This window comes from Mauremys mutica, chromosome 6 (genome assembly GCF_020497125.1).
Source record: "Mauremys mutica isolate MM-2020 ecotype Southern chromosome 6, ASM2049712v1, whole genome shotgun sequence".
Lineage (NCBI taxonomy): Eukaryota > Metazoa > Chordata > Testudines > Geoemydidae > Mauremys > Mauremys mutica.
The window spans coordinates 122,616,812-122,638,975 of NC_059077.1; the positions used below are offsets into that span (position 1 = coordinate 122,616,812).

A 22,164-nucleotide genomic window follows, 5' to 3' on the forward strand; every position below is an offset into this window, starting at 1 on the left:
CTCAGAGATAACAGGAACACAGTAGCTTCTTTTAAAGATAAGGTCAGGATGACAGTGCGATGGATAGAGAGGTTTTGATCGAACCAACATGTACAAGGTATGGGTGGTAACAACCCACGTCCGGGGGGCAGTAACTAACCACATCCGAGGGGCGATACATAACTTGTTTGTATCGATGTATAAAATGGAGGCTCAGAGGGAGTGTCTCTGACCAGCCTCGGGGGCAGTGGAAAGTCCCACCACTGACTGAGCTGCATCCATTGTCACGGGCACACGTGCTAGTGTAACAATAGACATTGATCCGGGGAGCTAGGACCGGGCTTCATCAGCAAGAAACCTGGCTGAGCACCTTTGCTACTGATGGGTCTTGTGGTCTCATTGGGTGGTTCAGTCGAGGTCTGCTGTGCCATCTGTGCAGAGCTGGGACAGCACACAGAGAGAAAACACACGCAGCCAATGTCTGACGACAGGCCATATGTTCAATGTGCTTGAGGCTTTGTTTATATATTTTGTGGTTAGTTGCTTTTCTGTTCATGGAACTTTAGGAGTTAGTCGCCTTCCATACAGGAGTAAAGCCATAGGCATTTCAATTACTGCAAAGCATGCTCTAAAAGTTAGGAATATCTGCAATATATGATGGTATCTAAACACGGTCTACTTTAACTGCTTCCTCCATGACATATAGCTATTCCAGCATGACATATAGCTCCTTGTCCTCCTCGTGCTTTACAAAATGGTATTTTTAGCAGCTTGAGTAGTTATGGATAAGCCAGGATGCACATGCATGTCCTGAGGTTGGATTTAAAAGAACTAAAACTATGATCAGAGACAAACTGCCAGAGAGAAAGGAATTCCACATGTGCGTGCATCAGCTAAATACCCTGGGCCAGACATCTCATTCTGATAAGCGTTAATGAACTCCACTTCAACCTGCAACAGAAGGCAGAAGCGGATAAGTCAGGAGGGTTGGGTCAGTGTCAGTGCCTTACAAGCAGAGAGCACTGACGGGAGATTTGAACGGGAGATTTAAGGAGTAACACAAACAGCTTGTTGAAACGCCAGCTCCCTGAATGCATTTCAGGGGCTCACTACATAGTTTTGCTTTTGAAGCGTATCTGCAAAGAAAGGTTAGATGTGGGTCCTTGATACCCTATCAAGATCTTTTTTCTTGAGCTGTATTTTTTTGCCTTAGCCTCAGATATGTACTTGTCCCTGGTTCCATGTCTGAGATGTGGGTAGTAACCTTCCTCAGCCTCAAGAGGAGAGGTGGAGAGCCTGGGTCTCTTTTAAAGGCATCTTTTCCTCCAAGTTCAAGAATTCACCTTGCAAATTGATTTGCATTACGCTGAGGCCCACAAGCCACAATCATTTACTGGAGCCCCACTGCACTAAGTGCTGTGCAAACTCACAGCATGGATGCTCGTGACCCAGAGAGGTTGCAATTCAGCGTAAGACAACGTGTGTGAGGTGGATGTAACCAAACAAGTGGCAGGAGTTGAAGAGCACAGAACACAAGGACGCAGAGAAGAGTAATATTGATTTACACACGTACAGACTGGTTATTTGCATTATCACAGGGCTAGCTGAGCTGCTGTCCCCTCCGTGGGTCTGAATACATCCCAACAGGCAACAAGCATCAAGATTTCACCCCTCACATAATTCCACCGAGAGAGTCTCCCATTCAGACCTCTGCGGACCCACCGCGATTACTTCAGCAAGTCCTACCTAGGTTCAGTATCTGTAGTTCTGCCCTTCAGGAACTGTGACTAGTGGTATTTACAGGAGTGTTCATGCAGCCTTTCCAAAACACAAGGTTTTGTGTTCATAGTACAAGAGAAGAAGGATTTTAGAAATTAAAGCCTATATATGCAGATTATGTACCTAGAGCTTCCCGTTGCCCAATGTTAGCTAGGAAGGCCCATCTTCTTCAGAGGCCTGGCCTACACCTAACAACTAAGTTGACCTAGCTAGTGCTCAGGGCTGTGAAAAGTTTCCGCACACTAAGACATAGTTAGGTCAACCACTGGAAACACAGCTAGATCGATGGAAGAATTATTTTGTCCACCTGGCTACCACCTCTCAAAGAGGTGGATTAACTCCAGTGACAGAAAAATCCCTTCCAACGACGTAGGAAGTATCTACACTACAGTGCTACAGAGGCATAGCTGCAGCGCTGGAGCTGTGCCACTGTAGCGCAGACATACCCTACAACTTGATGTTGCTGAACCGAGGCAGGTAGGCTCTTTTCAATTAATAGTCCAGTCATTAAGAAAATACCGACTCCACAGTGTTTTACCCAGAGGCATCTCATCTCTAGTCATTGTTTTGTTTCCTGCTTGTTGTTTTTCCCTAGAGATGCCTTTTGACTTAATTCTTAAGAGACAGAAAACATTGCTATAGCAACCAGACAATTATTCATCAAATACAGAGCAGACCCACATCTTTCACAGCACTATTAGCTTCTAGCTATCATCAACAGCTAGAACAAAACTCACTTTGTGTGGCCAGAACTTGATTAACTGAATGAGGACGTCTCTAATGTAATACCCTCTTTGGCATTCCTGTAGGGTGAAAAAACATGGTCCACACCAATTTAGCAAGATTAATCCATTTAGGACAATATACCGTATTTTGTGCTTTAATTAAGATGACAAGTGCATAAGTAAAACAGATGAAGTAGGAAAGAACAGCGATCACTTACCCGTCCTGGGGCACAGATGGGCTGTTTCTCTCATCACCAAATCTATACTGGTTTGATTTTTTTTTTGGGGGAGGGGGGAGAATCCTGCATTGCTCTGATTATTTTTAACAGTTCAAAACCTTTCCTACCTTTTACCCCTTCATGACCCATAGATTCGTGCATGCCCATGTCTCGCCACTCATTCCCATTGTCCATGTTTGATACATTTCATGCTATGTACATGCTGCATTTTTATACCAAAGCACTTCATATCAATCACATGCAAATCATTCACAACAGCATCTCACCCTAGTCAAACATTTCTTATTTTTCTCAACATTGACCTTTGCATCTTGTTCTTATCCCTGACATTTTGGGCGTGAGCACTTGGTCCTTCTCGAGCATCCTGGCATTTGATAGTTAGCAAACGCCTGTTTCCCTTAGCTGTTAGTTAAGACACACTCTAACAGTTTAGGACATTTGTTCTAACAGGAAATTATGCTAAACATTAGCCAACTACATTTTCCACTCTTATTAAAGGTTACACAGGGGGGTTGGTTCACTGAATGATAGGCCTTAACTTAGCCATAGGTCCTTTGTCTTAATGGCAAACAGGTTCAGGCCATGTCTTAATATATGTAATTAATATGACCTCCAGCATGCCAGTCAGCCACCAGGTCTTTCAGGATAAAAAAGGATCATTAAGACCTGACCAGGTATTGTTCAAATCCATGACAATGGCCAGTGTTCAGGAAGAGCCTTCACAACCGCATTCCTGTGTGTGCCAATAGCAATTCTATCAGCAAGACAGGCACGGAGATGCACAGTTGCATGTGACTTTTCCTAATGATCTGGCCTATTGTGTCCTGATGGAGCTCTGTGTCAATGAGTGATGCACTGTCACTCCTTTCTTCATTATTTCATTATTTGGGGATGAGGGCAGGGGCGGCTCCAGGCCCCAGCATGCCAAGCACGTGCTTGGGGCGGCATGCCGCGGGGGGCGCTCTGCCGGCGCCGCAAGGGTGGCAGGCAGCTCCGGTGGGCCTCCCGCAGATGTGCCTGCGGAGGGTCCGCTGGTCCCGCGGCTCCGGTGGACCTCCCAGCCGTGGGACCGGTGACCGGCAGAGTGCCCCCCGCGGCGTGCCGCCGTGCTTGGGGCGGCGAAATGGCTAGAGCCGCCCCTGGATGGAGGCGGGTGTTAAGTTGCAGTCACTTCCCAACTACTCCTTTATGATAGGCTGGGCCTGTCTGGGGTCCCACTCAAACCAATATACTGCGACACGACAATGGTACTCACATCCGGTTCCTCCCAATGTTCATGCAGCAAATCTAAAATCCCCAGAGGCTGACGGCCATACAATAGTTCAAAGGGAGAGAATCCTATACAGGCCTATGGGACCTCCCTTATGATGAATAAGAACAATAGAAGCAGTTCATCCCAGTGCTTGGGGTCAGCTCTGATGAAGTACTTCAGCATTTCTTGTAGGGTTCATTAAATTTCTCTCTCAGACATTTTGTCTGTGGACAGTATACAGAAGTTCTCAAGAATTTAACCTTCAAAATGGTACACAACTCCTTCATCTCCCACAAGGCGAATATCTTGTGAGGGAACCCCGTGAGCAAAAAAGTTTCATAAGTTCTGGTGTAATTGCACTTGTCTTTGCCATGCCAAGGGGATCAGCCTCCTGTTACCAGGTCATGTAGTCAACGACCACCAAGATGTACTGGTATCTGGAGGCACTCTGCTCTAGGGGCCTGAGCACGTCCATCCCTATTCTTTCAAAGGGCGTCACAAATCAGTGGCAAAGGAACGAGGAGAGCTTTCAGGGCACCCCTGGTGGTGAACAGTTGGCATTCCAGGCAGGAGGAGCAATATTCCCTCACTTCCTGGTGGATCTGAGGCTGTCATAAACAGATAGTTAAGGGTTAATGTCTCTTTTACCTGTAAAGGGTTAAGAAGCTCAGTAAACCTGGCTGACACCTGACCAGAGGACCAATAGGGGGACAAGATACTTTCAGATCTTGGTGGAGGGAGTTCTTTGTTTTGTGCTCTTTGTTTTGGGGGTTGTTCCTTCTCGGGACTGAGAGGGACCAGACGTCAATCCAGGCTCTCCAAATCTTTCTGAATCAGTCTCTTCTTATGTTCAAACTTATAAGTAGCACAGGCAAGGCATGTTAGTCTTATGTTTGTTTTCTCAACCTGTAAATGTTTCTTTTGCTGAGAGGATTTTACCTCTGTTTGCTGTAACTTTGAACCTGAGGCTAGAGGGGGTTTTCTCTGGGCTATATAAATTTAAGTACCCTGTAAAGTATTTTCCATCCTGATTTTACAGAGATGATTTTTACCTTTTTTTTTCTTTAATTAAAAACTTTCTTTTTTAATAACCTGATTGATTTTTCTTTGTTGTAAGATCCAGGGAATTGGGTCTGGACTCACCAGGAGTTGGTGGGGGAAAGGAGGGGGAAATGGTTAATTTCTCCTTGTGTTAAGATCTAAGGGGTTTGGATCTGTGTTCCCCAGGGAAGGTTTTGGGGGGACAGAAAGTGTGCCATACACTGATTTCTGGCTGGTGGCAGTGTTACCAGATCTAAGCTAGGAATTAAGCTTAGAAGGGTCCATGCAGGTCCCCACATCTGTACCCTAAAGTTCAGAGTGGGGGAGGAAACCTTGACAGAGGCCAATAGAAGCAAGCCAGTACCCACAACAGCATCTTCTCCTGCCCCAAATGGCAAGCACAAGAGATATCGTGCGTGAGTTGCACCACTGGTTGATGGCAGATTTGCCTTGCACTAGTAGGTGTGGCCTTATCTCCTCAGACTGTTGGTTTAACGCCATGTGGTACAAGTGCTCCATAACCACCAGAAAATGGCAATATTGCTTCAGGCGCTAAGGTTCTGTCACTTCTTTATTTATGGAGACCAGTTGCTCATAGCTGCAGCTTAACCTGGGTTCGTCCTTTTGTTCTGAGCAAAAAGTTTCCAGCTTGCAGTAGGGCCCTAAGTCTGGGGGGGGAGGGGAATCTCTTTTCCTTCTCCACCTCTGACCTTGGTTAGGGGTGTTCTTGAGCTCTCCTTCCCTGGGTCTCCTGGTTCTTCAAGTCATGTTAGGCCCGCATCTTCTATTAAAAGGCTAGTCTCGTCATTATTATTGGGTATGCCGATTCTCCAGCCACTGTGTGCATCCACTGTCAGTTGTAGCCGCCAGCTGGGGTAGGCTCTTGTGATCATGAACGTGTAGGGACAAAAATCAGGAAAGCCAAGGGATAGAATGAGTTACAGCTAGCAAGAAATGTTCGAGACAACAAAAGGGGGTTCTCATAGACTCATAGACTTTAAGGTCAGAAGGGACGATTATGATCATCTAGTCTGACCTCCTGCACAATGCAGGCCACAGAATCTCACCCACCCACTCCTGTAACAAACACCTAACCTATGTCTGAATTATTGAAATCCTCAAATCGTGGTTTGAAGACCTCAAGCTGCAGAGAATCCTCCAGCAAGTGACCCGTGCCCCATGCTGCAGAGGAAGGCGAAAAACCTCCAGGGCTTCTGCCAATCTGCCCTGGAGGAAAATTCCTTCCCGTCCCCAAACATGGTGATCAGTTAAACCCTGAGCATGTGGGCAAGACTCATCAGCCAGACACCCAGGAAAGAATTCTCTGTAGTAACTCAGATCCTACCCCATCTAACATTCCATCACAGATCACTGGGCATACTTACCTGCTGATAATCAAAGATCAGTTGCCAAATTAATTGCCAAAATTAGGCTATCCCATCATACCATCCCCTCCATAAACTTATCAAGCTTAGTCTTAAAGCCAGATATGTCTTTTGCCCCCACTACTCCCCTTGGAAGGCTGTTCCAGAACTTCACTCCTCTAATGGTTAGAAACCTTCGTCTAATTTCAAGTCTAAACTTCCTAGTGTCCAGTTTATATCCATTAGTTCTTGTGTCCACACTGGTACTAAGCTTAAATAATTCCTCTCCCTCCCTAATATTTATCCCTCTGATATATTTATAAAAAGCAATCATATCCCCCCTCAACGTTCTTTTGGTTAGGCTAAACAAGCCAAGCTCTTTCTACAACTATGTCAGGTTAAAAAAAGATAGATCGGGGACACTGTGGGTCCACAACTCAATGGAGAAGGTAACAGAAGATTGGCACCAGCTCTTGCATAGCAGCCTATGGGGCATGTTTCTGACCTAAATCACTGGCAATGTGTCTCTTAATTAATATCTAAATAGTCTAGAATAGCAGCTTTCACTTGCCTGTAGTCCTTGGCCTGTTCTCGGCTTAGGTTGCAATAGGTCGACTGTGCCTGTCCCATCAAACACGGTGCCAATACCAAAGCCCAGAGTTCAGGGGTAGGAAGGTACTGAGAGGCTAGTGCTACCCTCTCAAAGGTGGTCAAAAACACCTCAGGGTCATCACCTGATCCCATCTTGCTTAACTTCACTGGGGCCCGCGGGAGGGTTACCAGTGCGGAGAGGGACCCTGCTAGGGGCCCCGTGGCAGCAAGACTAACATTAATTGTCGAACCAGGTCCTTCTGTAACACTTTCTGACAGGTTAGCGTCTCTCTCAACAGCTGTTGTGCTGGGATGCTTGCATCTGCTGCTGTGTAGTCCACTGCGGCAGCAGCTGCTCCAACCACGGACGCCAGAGCTGTGGTTTCATCTCCGTTAGAGCCCCTTTCTATTCTCTATGTAATGGGGTTTTGTTTTGTTTTTTTTAAAAAGAACACCCTTCTAATAGGCGTGGGGGGTGAAAGCCGCATTCTGTACTGTTTTTGTGATAGGCTGGGCCTGTCTCTGGGGTCACACAGGCAATTTCACAATCTCGTCTCCTTCCAAGTTCTCTCCTGCCTGAGAGCTTTACTCCAGCCTGTCTGGATTCTCTGCTGTGCCTCCTGCTCAGGATGTTCAGTCTCGGAGTTTCCTTCTGAGAGGCCTGCTTTGTATATGGTGGGCTGGCACAACGGGACCTCAGGTCAGAGTTCACCTTCAAGCTCTACCCCATGGTGCTCAGCTTCTCCTGGGTCTCGTAGGTCTCGGGCAGGGGGGTGGGTGTGAGGGGAGCTTGGTGGCTGTTTCCCTCTCACCTGCTCTGCAGCAAGAGTCAGCCACTGCTGGGGCACAGCAGATTTCCTCCTGCTTGCTGCCCCTTCCTGTGAAAGGTCTTCCAGCCAGTGAAATCTCTGCAGCTGTGCCTATTTGGCAGCAGTTGAGCGCAGAGGAGTTGGTTGGCCTTCTTCTGAGTGGGATGGGGGTGTGCCCCACCACACCCCCATTAGCAACTTTTATCCATCCCCAGGCTGGAGGAAGGCAAGCAGCTATCCCAGACACTTAGCACGTGAACATCTTTTGAGATGCAAAACTGAGGCTACGTCTACACTTCCCTTCTGTTGGCAACACTTCTGTCACTTCTGTGAACATCTCACCCCCCTGAGTGACATAGTTACACCGACATAAGTACCCGTGTGCACAGCGCTATGCTGGCTGATGCCGCTGCGGGGGTGGGTTTTTTATGCCGTCAGGAGAGCTCTCTCCCATCAGCAGAGATTGTTTTCTCCAGATGTGCCGCTGCAGCCCTGGATGTGTAGATATGCTCTTAACCTTATTTGCCCTGGTAATTCCCTTGAGTTCCAGTGTAGGCAATCAGCATTAATTTGCATGGATGGGTGTTACTGACTAACATTGGTGTTAAAGTACATGCAATGATAAGCACCTAAGATAACAGATGTGTTAGTATCTGGCGATTTCCAGTTGACTCAGATGCAAATAGCAAGTTAGTCCCAATCTCCATAACCTATCAACCCCTAGATCTAAGTTGCCATAAAGCAATAGGGCTGGCATGAATGCTGCTTGATTTGCAGTAACAGCGCTCAGTTGCTTTCAAACCTGGGCAGCTGCTTTCAATTCTATCAGAGTAGTTAGCAATTAGCAGATTGACTCAGACAGGCGTGGTTGTTTCGTGAGCCCAATTTCCTCTATGGCTTCTTCCAGCCAAAGCCACGCTCCGAGCCCTTGGCAGTGCCGTGAAGGAGTGTGTAGCAGTGCAGTACGGATGCAACAAAGAAACGGCAGCTTGTACAAAAGGCAGCAGGAGCAATGCACCCATTAGAAGGAAGGCACAGGATGCATCACTCTAGTGTGCCATACCGTCTATTGGCTTTAGGGTGACCAGATAGCAAGTGTGAAAAATCAGGACAGGAGATGGGGGGTAACAGGCACGTATACGAGAAAAATCCTCAAATATCAGGACTGTCCCTATAAAATCGGGACATCTGGTCACACTAATTGGCTTCCACTGCCAGGCCTGCAACAGAACCCTCAAGGTTCTCCACCGACATCCAACCCCATGACCTGGGCTTGCACCTCCTCACACCTTGACTTGGCAGCGTTTTTACACACTTTGTACAAGAGGAAGTGACAACACAAAGTGCAGCGTGCAGGGGAGAAACAAAACAAAACTGGTTTGTCAGAGGATGCTCCACTCACCACTTGTCTGGCACCTCCTCCTGGTCACTCTGGGAATTAGCTCCATGAGGTCAACGCCCCTTCTCACAGTTGCATGCCACCACTGCGTCTTTCTGGTCTGCAGCCCCTCTGTCACTCCAGGAACTGCAGCTTCTCTCCATGACTCAGCCCTCTGGCCCGGGCACTCAGCGTTCCCCCCTTCTGGGGTATACCAAAGTCTTTCCCCCAGAAGTCCTAGGCAGTCTTCCCATTCGCTGCCTCAGGTGCCACTCCTTCAGTGGTTGGTAGGGGAGCCAGGCCCGCCCTCTACTCTGGGGTCCAGTCCAGGGACCCTCAGCCCAGCAGTGCTGGGCTTTACTCTCCCAGCCCTCACTGCTCCTCCCCTGGACTGCTTCCTCCTGTTGCCGGCACAAAAAGGCCTGAGGCTACAGCAACAGTGATTCGTTGCCCGGAGTGCCTCGCTCCAATTAGACACACCAGGGTGGAGAAGCAAAAAAAGTTTATTTGAGATCTCAAAGCGCAGGATGCTTGGAGACACAGAAAGGTCTCAGATCAAGCACACCCCAGACAAGCAGCTCTCTGTCTTTATACATGATCTTAGCTAAGCATGTCTATTACCCCCAATGCCCAGCTCCCCCCTCCCTCCCCCTTTTCTCCCTCCTTTCTAGTTCCCATACATCAAGCACATTATGAAGCAGCAATTACTCTAAACAGGTTAGATCATACTTGGCAAAAAAATATTATCTCGTTAGTAACTTTTCTTGACCGGTCATTCTGTTTCACTCCCTTTAGCCAGGTGCAAGCAGGCTGTATAATTGCCTCCTGGTACTGATAACTAGTTGCCACACATTCCATTCTTTCCATCTAGCCTGTGGGGTTAATTAAAGTTTAAACATGGAAGCGGTTCAGACAAGCAGAGGCCTAATACAGGGAGCCTTCATTGGCACTGTCATTTTCCACCCCTCTGTCAACACTGGGCCATGCCTGGTGCCACCAACAATTCCCTCCTTTGAGAATACTCAACAAACCTTTGGCTGAGTGTTCTCATATACTGTGGACAAAACGTAATTGAGTTCTATGGAGCTGGGGCTGTTAATGAGAGGGTACATAGGGACCTTCGGGGCACGGGGGGGGGGTACAAAGTTTACGGAGGAGCAGTTTAAAACAAGCAAGCAGGAGGAGGGTGACCAGGCACAGTATCACACCTGTGAGGAGGAGACGCACAAGGCCACTTTCCAGTCCTCCTAGGTTGGGCAACCAACTCCAAAGGGAATAAAAAATTGTGGGTTCCCTTTCCTGGGCCTTCCACTCCTCAAAAGCCTGTTTGGCTGACAGGATGTGTTTCCATAGCAAAGAGTAACATTGTGGCAAGCCCTAGGCCTGGATCCATACTGGGCAAGTGATCCTAAGGCCTAACAATTACAATTTCCCAAATACCCACAAAATTACTACTACTAATAACAAGCAGATTAAAAACAAAAGGGACCAAGCCCACAGGTTAGGCTGGCCCTGTGAAAATAAACACAGCCAACGCTCAGAGTGTTCACGGGGAGTGCGCTGTAACTGTCCAAAGGGGTCACAGGGCATTCCCAGCAGGCCTTACTGTCGCCTGAATAACAGCTTAAGTCCCAGATCGTCGTTGGCAGTCTTCTCCGCAGGTTGGACGGTCCACCGTTCAGGAGCTGGCACTGCTTTTAGACGGGAGTAGTGGATCCAGTTCTTGTATCCCTCGACCTTTGCTGCTGTGTGGGTGATCAGCAGGATGGTGTGAGGTCCCTTCCACTTCTAGAACGGAGTCACCAGGCTGCAGGGAGTGGACAGGGGCATCCAGCGGGAGAGGCTGCAAATCTTTGGTATACCTGTGGAGAGAACAGAGAACAGCAGACAGAGAGCACATGTACTGAGATAAGAAACCGCAGCCTACCTCCCACTCCCCTAACAGAACCGGTGTACCATTCATAGGCCATGCCCTCCCAAACATAATCTCGAAGGGACTAAGCCCTAACCTGCCCTTTGGGAGAGCACGAACTCGGAGCAAAACAAGGGGTAAGGCATCAGGCCACCGAAGAGAAGCCTCTTGGCAGACCTTTGAGAGATGCCGCTTGAGTGTCTGATTAGTACGTTCCACTACTCCACTGGCCTGTGGTCGCCATGGAGTGTGGAGCTTCCAGGTGATCTGTAGAACATCCGAAATCCCCTGAATAACTTGCGATGTGAAGTGTGTTCCATTGTCAGATTCCATCCACTGGGGGAGTCCAAAGCGAGGAATGATTTCCTTGACAAACTTGAGAGCCACTGTTCTGGCAGTGTTGTTTCGGCATGGGAAGGCTTCAGGCCATCCGCTGAATCGATCCACCATGACGAGGAGGTACCTGAACCCTTGGGTTTGGGGGAATTCAGTGAAGTCTACTTGCCACACCAATCCTGGCCCTGGGGTAGGTTCCAGAGTGGCTGGTGGCACTGACACTCCTGGTCGAGGGTTGTTCTTTTGACAGACTAAACACTCAGCCTGTACCTGGGAAGCCAGGGGTCTTAATCCAGAGGTTAGAAAATACTTATTCATAAGCTGGGTGAAAGCCTCCCTTCCAGCGTGAGTGGTCTGATGTAGTTTCTGTAGTACTGGCCGTATTAGGCTTTTAGGTAGGAGGATTTTTCCCTGAGTTTAGCCTGGTACCGAGCTACCCGAGCTTGCGTGAGCCAGAGACCACCCTTAGTGTCCAGCAGGGCTTGAACCATATGAGGGGTATACACCTGCACAGTCCCCCCCAAAGTCAGTTTCTCTGCTTCACCAAGCACTAGGGCAGTTGCCGCGACAGCTCGCAAGCAAGCTGGCCACCCCTTGGCAACTTGATCCGGTTGTTTAGAGAAATATGCCACAGGATGTTTCCAAGTGCCTAATAATTGAGTAAGCACTCCCAGGGCTACTCCTTTTCTTTCATGCACATACAGTTGAAACGGCTTAAAGATGTCTGGGAGACCGAGTGCTGGGGCTACCATTAGCTTTCTCTTTAATACTTTAAATGCCTTGTCAGCTTCTGAGGACCAGTGAAAGGGGTCGTGATCCATTCCCTTAACACATTCATACAAGGGCTTAGCCCACAGTCCGAACTCTGGGATCCATATTCTGCAAAAGCCTGCCATGCCCAGAAAAGCCCTGAGCTGTTTACGATTGCTTGGGACAGGAATTTGACAGATTGCTTCCTTCCTCTCGTTTGAAAGCTGTCTCTCCTCCTGTCTTATGTGAAATCCTAAGTACTGTACTTCTGAGAGGGCAATTTGAGCCTTGCTCTGAGCTACCCGGTATCCTCTGAGTCCAACAAAGTTCAGGAGGCTCACAGTGGCGTGGAGGCAAGGGGTTAATCCCACCGCCCCTATTAACAGGTCGTCCACATACTGCAGGAGGAGAATCCCGTCCGGAGTATTCCACTCCTCCAGGTCTTTGGCCAGAGCCTGGCCGAAAAGCGTAGGGGAGTTCTTAAATTCCTGTGCTAACACAGTCCAGCAGAGTCTTAACCCGTTCATTAACTGCCCTCAGGTCCTGGACCAGCCGATAGGTGCCATTGGGCTTTCGAACAGGCAGGATGGGGGTGTTCCAGGCTGACTGGCTTTCTCGCAGTACCCCGTACTTCAGAAACTGATTTATAGTTTCCTGCAGCCCTTCTCTGGCCTCCCTCTTGATCGGATACTGCTTGATCCGCACCGGACCTTTTCCTGGCAGGAGCTGAACCTTAATGGGGGTGTGATGTGCTGCCTTTCCTGGGACCCCCGATGCCCATACTAAAGGAAAAACCTGGTCCTCCCACTGGCTCCACTCTGGGGCTTGCATGGCTGAGGGCTTAACTGCAAGAGTCATTATCCAGGCATTCTCTGGGGGCAAGGTGAGGGTGATTTCATCTTGGGTGAAGTGCAGGGTGGCACCTAAGCGACAAAGCAGATCCCGTCCCAGTAGAGGCGTTGGGCAGTCGGGGAGGTAAACCAGCTTGTGGGAGAGAGTTTTGTCTCCCAAAGCACATTCTGCTGGGGCATACACTGGACATTTGATTCCTTTTCCTGTAGCGCCGACCACAGTGAGGGAATCTGCCACGGGCAGCTGGAGGGGTTGATTTACAGCGGTTCGAGCTGCTCCAGAGTCTACTAAAAAGTCTATTTCAGAATTTCCCACCCGCATTTTTACTCGGGGTTCCGGGGGCAGGATAGTCCGTCTCTCCTGACACCCCTAGTCTTGATTCTCTGCTGCCATCATAGGGGTATCTTCCCTCTCGGGGCACTCATTTTTCCAGTGTCCCTCCTTCCGGCATATGGCACACTGATTGCGACCTAAACGCCTTTCCTGTGAGCCAGGGCGCCCACGTCCACGACCTCTCATCCTCCGGCCCCTTCCACCTCCTTCCTGAAACTTTCTCTTGTCACTGGCCTGTACTGCTGCAACTATCATCTTCACTTGCCTTTTTTCCTTCTCTTGCCTTAGCTATAACCTGATTCCTCTCCACTTCAGACAACAGGGTCCTCATAAGGATATTACAGTCATCCCAGTCAGGCTTGTGACTGGCAAAACATCCCTCAAAAACTGAAATAAACTTGCTGGGATTCGTGGAGAATTTCCCTGCCTGTGCCTTAAAGGCTGCTAAGTCCACTGGGTTAAAAGGCACATGTGAGTAAACTAGCATAGTAGTGGCCCGGCGCCCCTCCGCTCCCGGGCGAGCCACCACAGTCTCAGTAATCAACGGATAAAATCCCACTGAAGGAGCAATCTCTGAAACCTGAGGCACCTGGTCTTTATACGGTGGGGGTGTAGGAGCCGAAGGGGACACCGACTCTGCCATTACAACCGGGGAGGGGTTCGGGGAACTAACAACAGTGACTGCCGAGCCTGTCGGAGTCAGATTACACTCTTGCAACAGATCTGACCTATCTCTCAACAACATAAACAACTGTGCATACATAAATTCATTCCACTTATTCATTCGCTGACAAAACAAAGCTAATTGAAGGATCGTGTTGTAATTAAGTGATCCCTCCGGTGGCCACCTTTCCTGGCCCTCTAGCTGATACTGAGGCCAGTTTACTGTACAGAATCTTTTCAGTTTACTTTTAGTCAATGGATCTTTTTCAAACACTTTCCAATTCATCAGAATGCATTCTAAGGGTACACCGGTTCCCCACCGTCGCCCGTAGCTGCTTCTCCACTATCTGAGCGCGTTGCACCGTAGTGCCCTCCGGGGTCGACCACACCGCGTCTCCGCCGAGGCCCCCGATGAAGTCACCGGTGCGCGCTAGGCATCGGTCGTCGCCGCAATCCGTCGACCTCCAGGAGGGGTCCGGGCAAGGCTAAATTTAGCCTCAAGCCCACCCAGGGACGCCAAAACTGTTGCCGGCACAAAAAGGCCTGAGGCTACAGCAACAGTGATTCGTTGCCCGGAGTGCCTCGCTCCAATTAGACACACCAGGGTGGAGAAGCAAAAAAAGTTTATTTGAGATCTCAAAGCGCAGGATGCTTGGAGACACAGAAAGGTCTCAGATCAAGCACACCCCAGACAAGCAGCTCTCTGTCTTTATACATGATCTTAGCTAAGCATGTCTATTACCCCCAATGCCCAGCTCCCCCCTCCCTCCCCCTTTTCTCCCTCCTTTCTAGTTCCCATACATCAAGCACATTATGAAGCAGCAATTACTCTAAACAGGTTAGATCATACTTGGCAAAAAAATATTATCTCGTTAGTAACTTTTCTTGACCGGTCATTCTGTTTCACTCCCTTTAGCCAGGTGCAAGCAGGCTGTATAATTGCCTCCTGGTACTGATAACTAGTTGCCACACATTCCATTCTTTCCATCTAGCCTGTGGGGTTAATTAAAGTTTAAACATGGAAGCGGTTCAGACAAGCAGAGGCCTAATACAGGGAGCCTTCATTGGCACTGTCATTTTCCACCCCTCTGTCAACACTGGGCCATGCCTGGTGCCACCAACACTCCCACACCGGGTTCCCCCACCCCTTTCCCTGGGCGCACCAGCTCCAAACCCTCCTCCCTTTCCCCAGGGAGTGACTGTCCCTTCCCAGCAGCTGCTCCCATCTGTTCCCAGCTTCCTGGCCCCTCCTGTTCCTCCTTGGGTGAACCTGCTTGCCATCAATTCCCTGCTCCCTGGCTCTTCCTCCAGGTACAGCCTGTGGAGTCAACAGGCCTACCTAGCCACCTTAACTCCACCCACTCCTGTGTGGAGTGGACACCCCACCACAAGGCCTTACATTTTTTCATGACCCATTGTAACAGTTGCGCTCCTCTGGGCAAAGCAGCCAGCAGTGCCCTGGGTGAAGCACTCTGCAGTGAGAAATGAGGCACTCCCAGCAGAGGGCCTCCCATGGAGAGACGTGAAGACCGAGCCTGGGTGAGTTCAGAGCACATTTCAAGATGCACCTTTTTGCAAAAGCCTGCCCGGTACCCAGAAGCAAGCAGTTGTTTACAACATAGTAGTGAGAGCTCCTGTGGCTGGGAGACAGTGATGCTATTTTGGTTTTGGCCCTGAGCACTGTGATAAACGTCCTAGAAATACCTACACCAGACAGACACTGCACCCCTTTCGCCAGGATGTTAGCTGTTTCCTAGAGCTTGGTCCTACACAAACTTTCCCTTCATACCTCTAAGCATTTGCCTTCCTGATTTCAGCCTGAAAGCCACCTACCCTGGCACCCATTTTACCACAAGGTATGTGTTTGGTAGCAGCCTGTATTGTATGCAGAGCTGGTAGTGGTGCCTATAGATAAGGTTGCCCGACACTTCCCATTATAAAGACCTTGTTTCAAGTGGCTTTTATCTTTGAAAGCTTCGTCCTGAGGCAGGCCCTCAGCATGGGAATTCTCAGCCCACACAGGTAACATTTTATGGAAAGAGTCACCTAAAACAGTGTAGCCATTTCAGAGAACGTTAGGGAAAAATGTGATTTGCCCAGAATATAAAGCATTTTGCACGCATTACACCTAGTGTCAGGGATGTGCTTTTTGCTGATCCTGTGAAAATTCACTTAGACTGAATTAAGTTAAGCCTCTGAGAACTTGCAGTTTGGACATGCTCAGTGGAGGTTTGAGTGTGGCAACTAAATTCTCCGAAGGTTCCATCTGCATTGTGCATGCTCCATCTCGAGGGGACAGAGGCTGAAAAGGACTGTTCCTCAATCTGCTGCCAGGCCCTGAAACTGAGAGCACCATCGCTTTTCTTCCTCTCAGTGCTCCTGCTGCTGGCAGCCAGGCAGGATGTGGCAGGAGGAGGAAGCTGCCTGATTTGAATGCAGAACAGTGATGAGCAGGGAATGGTGGTAAAAGGGCATGGGGCAGATGGGTCCATAACCACTAGAGAACACTCCCCTCCAGAATGTGGTCTAGAACCCAGGATTCCAAGTCTCAACCTTCTTTTGCTGTCTATGAAATAGCTGTGAGATCTACTGAAAGCAGAGTGTTCTCATCCCGCTCTACTGGCAGGACATGGATAACAGCCTGCTATTGCTGCAAGTTACTCAGATCAAGTGGGGCTGGTCTGGGCTGTGGCTAGAGCTATCTATAATTGTGCTGGTGACCCATGGGGAGGTTAGTATAGTCCACATGCTGGAATTTCCTTTTAAAAATGCTAGCAAATTATACACACACATGCTCTCCCCCCCACCTCCCCATGGCATTAGGATTATTAAGATCACCAAGTCAAGCACTCAGGAATTAGGAAGTACCAGAATTTGCTTCTGCAACCTTAATTCAATCCCTTTGCCCATATATCCATTATGATACCGTCTTTAATTACATCATCAAATACTATTCCCCACCCTGCCACAGGATTTCCTGCCTCATTTATTGCATACAGTAGGTGGCTAGTGAGTGAGGCCAGAGACCACAAGAAGAAGGGAGGGTCTCACGGTTAAGCCAATTTAAATCCAGCCTGGAGAACTTGATTCTCTCTGCTGCTGCCACAGAGTTCCTAGGTGATGCTGGGCAAGTCACTTAAAGTGCACAGTTGACTGTGCTCCTCCTTTTCCCAAGGACCCAATTTGGGGTCTGATTTGCTGTAAGACTGAACACTCAAGTGCCCCTGCGGTCCAAGGGGCTGGAGCTCTACTCTGCACACGCAGAGTGCTAGAAAATGCTACGGCCTGTAAAACGGAACAAGTCAGGCCCCTGGCTTCTCAAGCTGAGCACTTCTCAAGCCGGCCTTACTGTCTCTGCCTCAGTTCCCTGTCTGTATAATGGGGGTAACAGTATGGCCAACTTCAAGGGATCAAAACCCATGAGTTGGACCCCCCCGAAACATACCTTTTTTATCTGCCTTTTGCTGTTTAACTCCCCCCGCCCACCTTCACTATTTGTATGACAATTAGTGTTGCCCACTCACCCAAATTTATTGGGCAAAGCTATTTAAGCCCCTGCCGCAGGTATTCTCGCCCCCAGATCAGCAATTAATTTTGCCCCCCAACCTCCAAATTAATCCAGTCTCCCACCCTCACCTCTGCTCCTCCTGGAGCTCTTCACCCACCTCTCCCAGGGCTGGGGGGGATGCAGCAGGGTCCCCTCCCCCCCTTCCATGCTGGGATGGGCATCTCCCAGGGCTCCCCCCACCCCTTTGCAACACTTAGCCTAAAAGGGGGCAGGGGAGGAGCCAGCCCATTACTCATAGGAGGGTAGGGGAAGAGGGGGAGGAGCACCCGAGCTGCTGACTCTTTCCATTCCCCCCCCCATCCCTCTTGAGAGGGCTTTTGTCTGAGGGAAATGGGCAGGGGCAGAGGCGGGGTGGATACAGAGTTCTTCCTACAGAAGCTCTGATTTGTTGTTCTGCCCCAGGAGGAGGCAGGCAAATGAGGCAGGCAGCCAATCCAGGAGGTCCCCCCCCCACACATACCCTTAAGGCTCATATTTACTTGTGGGCTGGTGCTTTGCCCAGAGATACAGACTCCTCACCCCAGCCAAAATCCTGTCACTCGTGAAAGAAGGTTGCAAGAATTGGCAATGTTGGGATAAAGCCCCCTCACAGGGGCATTGTGACGATAGTGCTTCCTAGTGAATTTAAGAGGTTTTGTGATGAGCAGCAAAGAGGAGGCCGGGGAAATGAGCAATTCGACACTCGGTGCAGGATTTGGATGTTGTACAGTAAATATTGCATGGGCGGCCACATTGAATGAAGAGAAAAATAGTGAATAGGTACCCCTGCAGTGAGCCCATGAGCATCCTGTGCACTGATTGAGGCAGGGGGCCTGTGGGGAGAAATATTGTCTCATGCTGCATATTCACAAAGGGGACAAGTTAAACTTGCATGGGCAACGTCAGTTCTGGATCTCCTTAGCTTGACATAATGTTCTTTTCATGTCATTTTTTAGATAACGGTTCCCCTGCACTTTTTCTGGTCCAGATCAGTACTTTCAGGAGGAGATGGCACCTGTTTCAACCAATGTTTCTGGTTCCCCTTCTCATTTTTTAACTTGGCTGCGTATTTACCTTTCTGAATAATTTCAGTTGGAGAGTTGAGGTCTGTGTAGCTAAGAGCACTTGAGATAGCCAGGTGAAAGAGCAGCATGCTCTTCCTGTCAGACTTGCAGATATTACCACACCTGGGCCACTCCACTGTAATCATTAAAAACAAGCAGCATCCCTGCCAAAATTAAGAGCTTGTGGCCACCTACTGCTGATGCGAGGAGGAACCTTCAAATTACTCTCGCTCAGAGAAGATGTCTCTTACTTGGGTATAGCGTACCTGTGAGGATTTTGATACTAATTGGTCAAAGGTGTGCTCTTGAGCTGCAACATGTCAGCTCATTCAGCCATTGGGCATTGGGAAGACATTTGCTATTAGTGAATGGAGCAGCAAGTAGGAAGTTGTTAAGGTGATTACAGCCTTTAGACTTGGAGAACTGTAGTTGTATGGCTCAGTGAAAAGAAGATAGAAATCAATAGCAGACACTTCAGTACTGCCAGAATCAGAGATGGAAGTTTACGTAATTGGTTTGCTCAAGTGCCATAGAGCAGGGCTTGGAGGGCTAGCCTCGTGAGTACAATGTTACCATTGATAGAAACAAATCTGAATAAGGTATATTCCAAACAAAACTGAGCCTTCGGTCAAATTCTCTGCTGAGGTAACTCTGTTGAAATCAGATGTATTATGCCAAGAGATTTCGGCTTACTATAGTGTTGACCTGATCAACAACTCCTCCAAGCACTATTCTGCTTGTCACAGCAAGAGGTGGATTCCTCAGCCAATTCCGTGACTGCCTCATGGCAGAACACATCCTCAGCTGATCTCTGCAATTGTGATGTTGGAATGAGAGTCACCCTGACACCTTCAGCAAGTTGCATTCAGGATGACTGCATTCTTTGTGAATTGCAAAAGCAATGCCAGAAAGCCTAATACTGCAGGACTCAGGAACTTTGAGTGAAAGTTCCTTAGCAAATGAGATTAAGACAGGATCTCAAGAGATTTATGTTATTGCGCCATCTAAAGGTTCTGATGAGGAAATGGAGGGAACATCAGCCTATAGGGTACTGTCTGAGGCCGCTGAATGAAGAACCTAACTTTTAATGACTGATCCTCCATTTAAAATAACAAAAAATGCAGAAGGCTACAAAAGCATCAACTGGGTTACCAGTAAATTAGGAGATGCCAAAGTCAGGAGGTATAAGATTGCCAGGGCACAGCAAGGATAGAAGTCCACTGAATATGCACAGGTCCACACAAGACATGAGAACCTAGCAGTATTATGCTTGGATAAGGCAAGTTGTATGACTTACCAAGTAACTGGTGGATAAGCTGCAGTTCTGTTATGTCAATATAGCTAGCGTATGACTGAGCTGGAGGTGTCAATGCAGCATAGTTTGAAGATTATGCTTAATCAGGTTCGTCATTTCTTGCCTCAATCTCTTGGTTAAGAAAAGGACAGGGAAGGTGCTGATCCCGTGAAAGCGGGGGAAGCAAAAGCACCCTGAGAGCTGGCAGAGGTTGGAGCAAGTACCTGCCATGAACCTTCCTGTAGAAAGGGTGGGGATTTGTAGCTTCTCTTGGACCAAGACCCACAGAGTGACCTGAAAATGCATCTCACTGTGGCATTACCTGCATTGTCATCTTGCCATGCAACAGGTTTGCCTTGGCAGGGGACAATCTTTTAAAAGTGGCAGTGTTAGAACTGGAGGGATTCAGTTCTCTGAGCCAATGGGGCTATTGTTCCCAGGCATTTCACTTTGTGATCCCCCACATGTGCACAAGTAAACCTCCAAAATAGCTCAAGCACCTTCCATTTTTATCTCATGGCACATTCATGGGGGAGCAGCTAGCCACACCATAATTATGGCTGCTCAGTTGAAATTCATTTTTAAGGCACTTAAAGTATAATCAGATCTGTTCAAAAATTGCTGTGCCAGTTGAGGTCCCGGGCTAGAGTTTGCAATACAAATTTGACATTTTCTCAAGAGGGTCTCTGTAGCAGATCAAGCACTTACCGCCACGGCACCTCCTGCTGGTCATCTGGGAATTAGCTCAAATCCAGCACTCGGAGCATCTCCCGCTGGCCAGTGTCTCTCCTGGCTCAAGCCCCCCATGTCCTTCCCAGACCCCAGTGCCCTTTACTTTGGGGTTCTGCCCACAGCAGTACCCCCACACTCTGGGTCTCCCCTCCCAGGGGAACCCCCAACCCCCTATCCCCACCTTGCCTCAGTGGCTACTGCCAGTCGTCATCTAGCCCCCGCTCACTGGGGCAGACTGCCGTCTGTAATGGCCACTCATCACTGGCAAGGGGGTTGGACCAGCTGCCTCTGCCTATCCTAGAGTGAGCAGATAGCATGTGTGAAAAATCGGGAAAGGGGTGGGGGGTAATAGGTGTCTATATAAGAAAAAGCTCCAAATATCAGGACTGTCCCTATAAAATCAAGACATCTGGTCACTCTAGCCTATCCCCAGGCTGTACCTCCCTAGGCCTTAACAAGGCCTCAGCCTGGGGAGTTGCCAGGCTGGAGCTCCCCAGGTCCTCTTGCCCTTCCCCAGCCCGGCTCTGCTTCTGGTACCCTGTGCTCCCAGGCAGCTAAGCCCTTCCCACTCCAAGGCTGGAGTGAGACTGACCCAGCACCTTCCTTAGCCCTCATATCAGGGCCAACTGTGGTCTGATTGGGTGTGGCCACAGCTCTGGCTGCCTCCCCAGTCAGCCTCCCTTTTCCCCTAGGGGTGGGGTAACTGCCCCCTACCGTCTCACATTACAGGCCCCACCCTCCAAGAGATCAGTTTATAAAATTTCAGTCTAATGCTTTTATGCGGATACCGGCATTCTCACATGTATCTGGCTCCACATCTCCTGGTTTCTAACGTTAGAAGTTCTGCAATTTGTTTCCTGCAAGGACATGAGAAGCACTTGCAAGTAGAGCTAAGTGAATAAATGATTTTTTTTGTTCAGGGGCAAAATCAAAAAGAAAAATCTGAAAAACATTCAGTTTGGTTTGGGTTTTTTCATTTCTTGCCAAAAGCTTTTAAATAAAAAAAAAAAATGGAGATGGCCAAAACAAAATATGGACTTTTCAAATGTTTTCCTCCATTTTTTTTCAGCAAAATTCTACCCAAATTCACAAAAATGCATTTTTTGTGAATTTAGTATTTACTGAAAAATTTTGTACACCCCCGCCTGCCGCCTTAACTCCATGATCAGTATCTTGTGTGCAACTCTCTCATTCCTCCTCATGCTGCCCCCAATGGGTTTACTCAGGCCGCCTCTCTGCTTCCTCTCCAGACCCCCCACCCTAACCCAGTTCGACCAGTGTTTCTTTCCAGAGCGTTCATGGATGTTCCTGATAATTCCGTTCTGGAAGTCTGACATCTTAATTTACTTGTTTCTGAAGAGTCTTCTACTTCACCATTTCTGTCCCCTTTGCATGGAAGTAATGTGGTTTAGTGCCGGGTTTACAATGGTGCCAGTGGTGCCAGGCCCATGCTCAGAAGGAGCCCCGGCCTGCTCTGCTTGCGCTGCGCCCTGAGACCCCGCCAGCCTGCTGGCTTCCCCCCGC

The 22,164-nt window shown here is 48.7% G+C and overlaps 1 protein-coding gene across 5 annotated transcripts in view; it reads right to left on the reverse strand.

Annotated features, from left to right (window-relative positions):
* The window catches only part of LOC123373351 (purpurin), a 78,179-nt gene that overhangs the window by 23,415 nt on the left and 32,600 nt on the right, over positions 1–22,164 (reverse strand). The window contains exons 1-2 of one of the 5 annotated variants that reach the window (XM_045022345.1): positions 9,182–9,400; positions 2,496–2,561 (exon numbers count right to left, since the gene is read on the reverse strand). The exons of 1 other annotated variant lie outside the window; for it this stretch is intronic. The gene's annotated coding sequence lies outside the window, so the exon portion shown is untranslated. Of the gene's footprint in view, positions 1–349; positions 412–2,495; positions 2,578–9,181; positions 9,401–22,164 lie in introns of those variants that run through there. 3 more of the 5 variants (XM_045022346.1, XM_045022348.1, XM_045022349.1) reach the window with 3 other exon arrangements.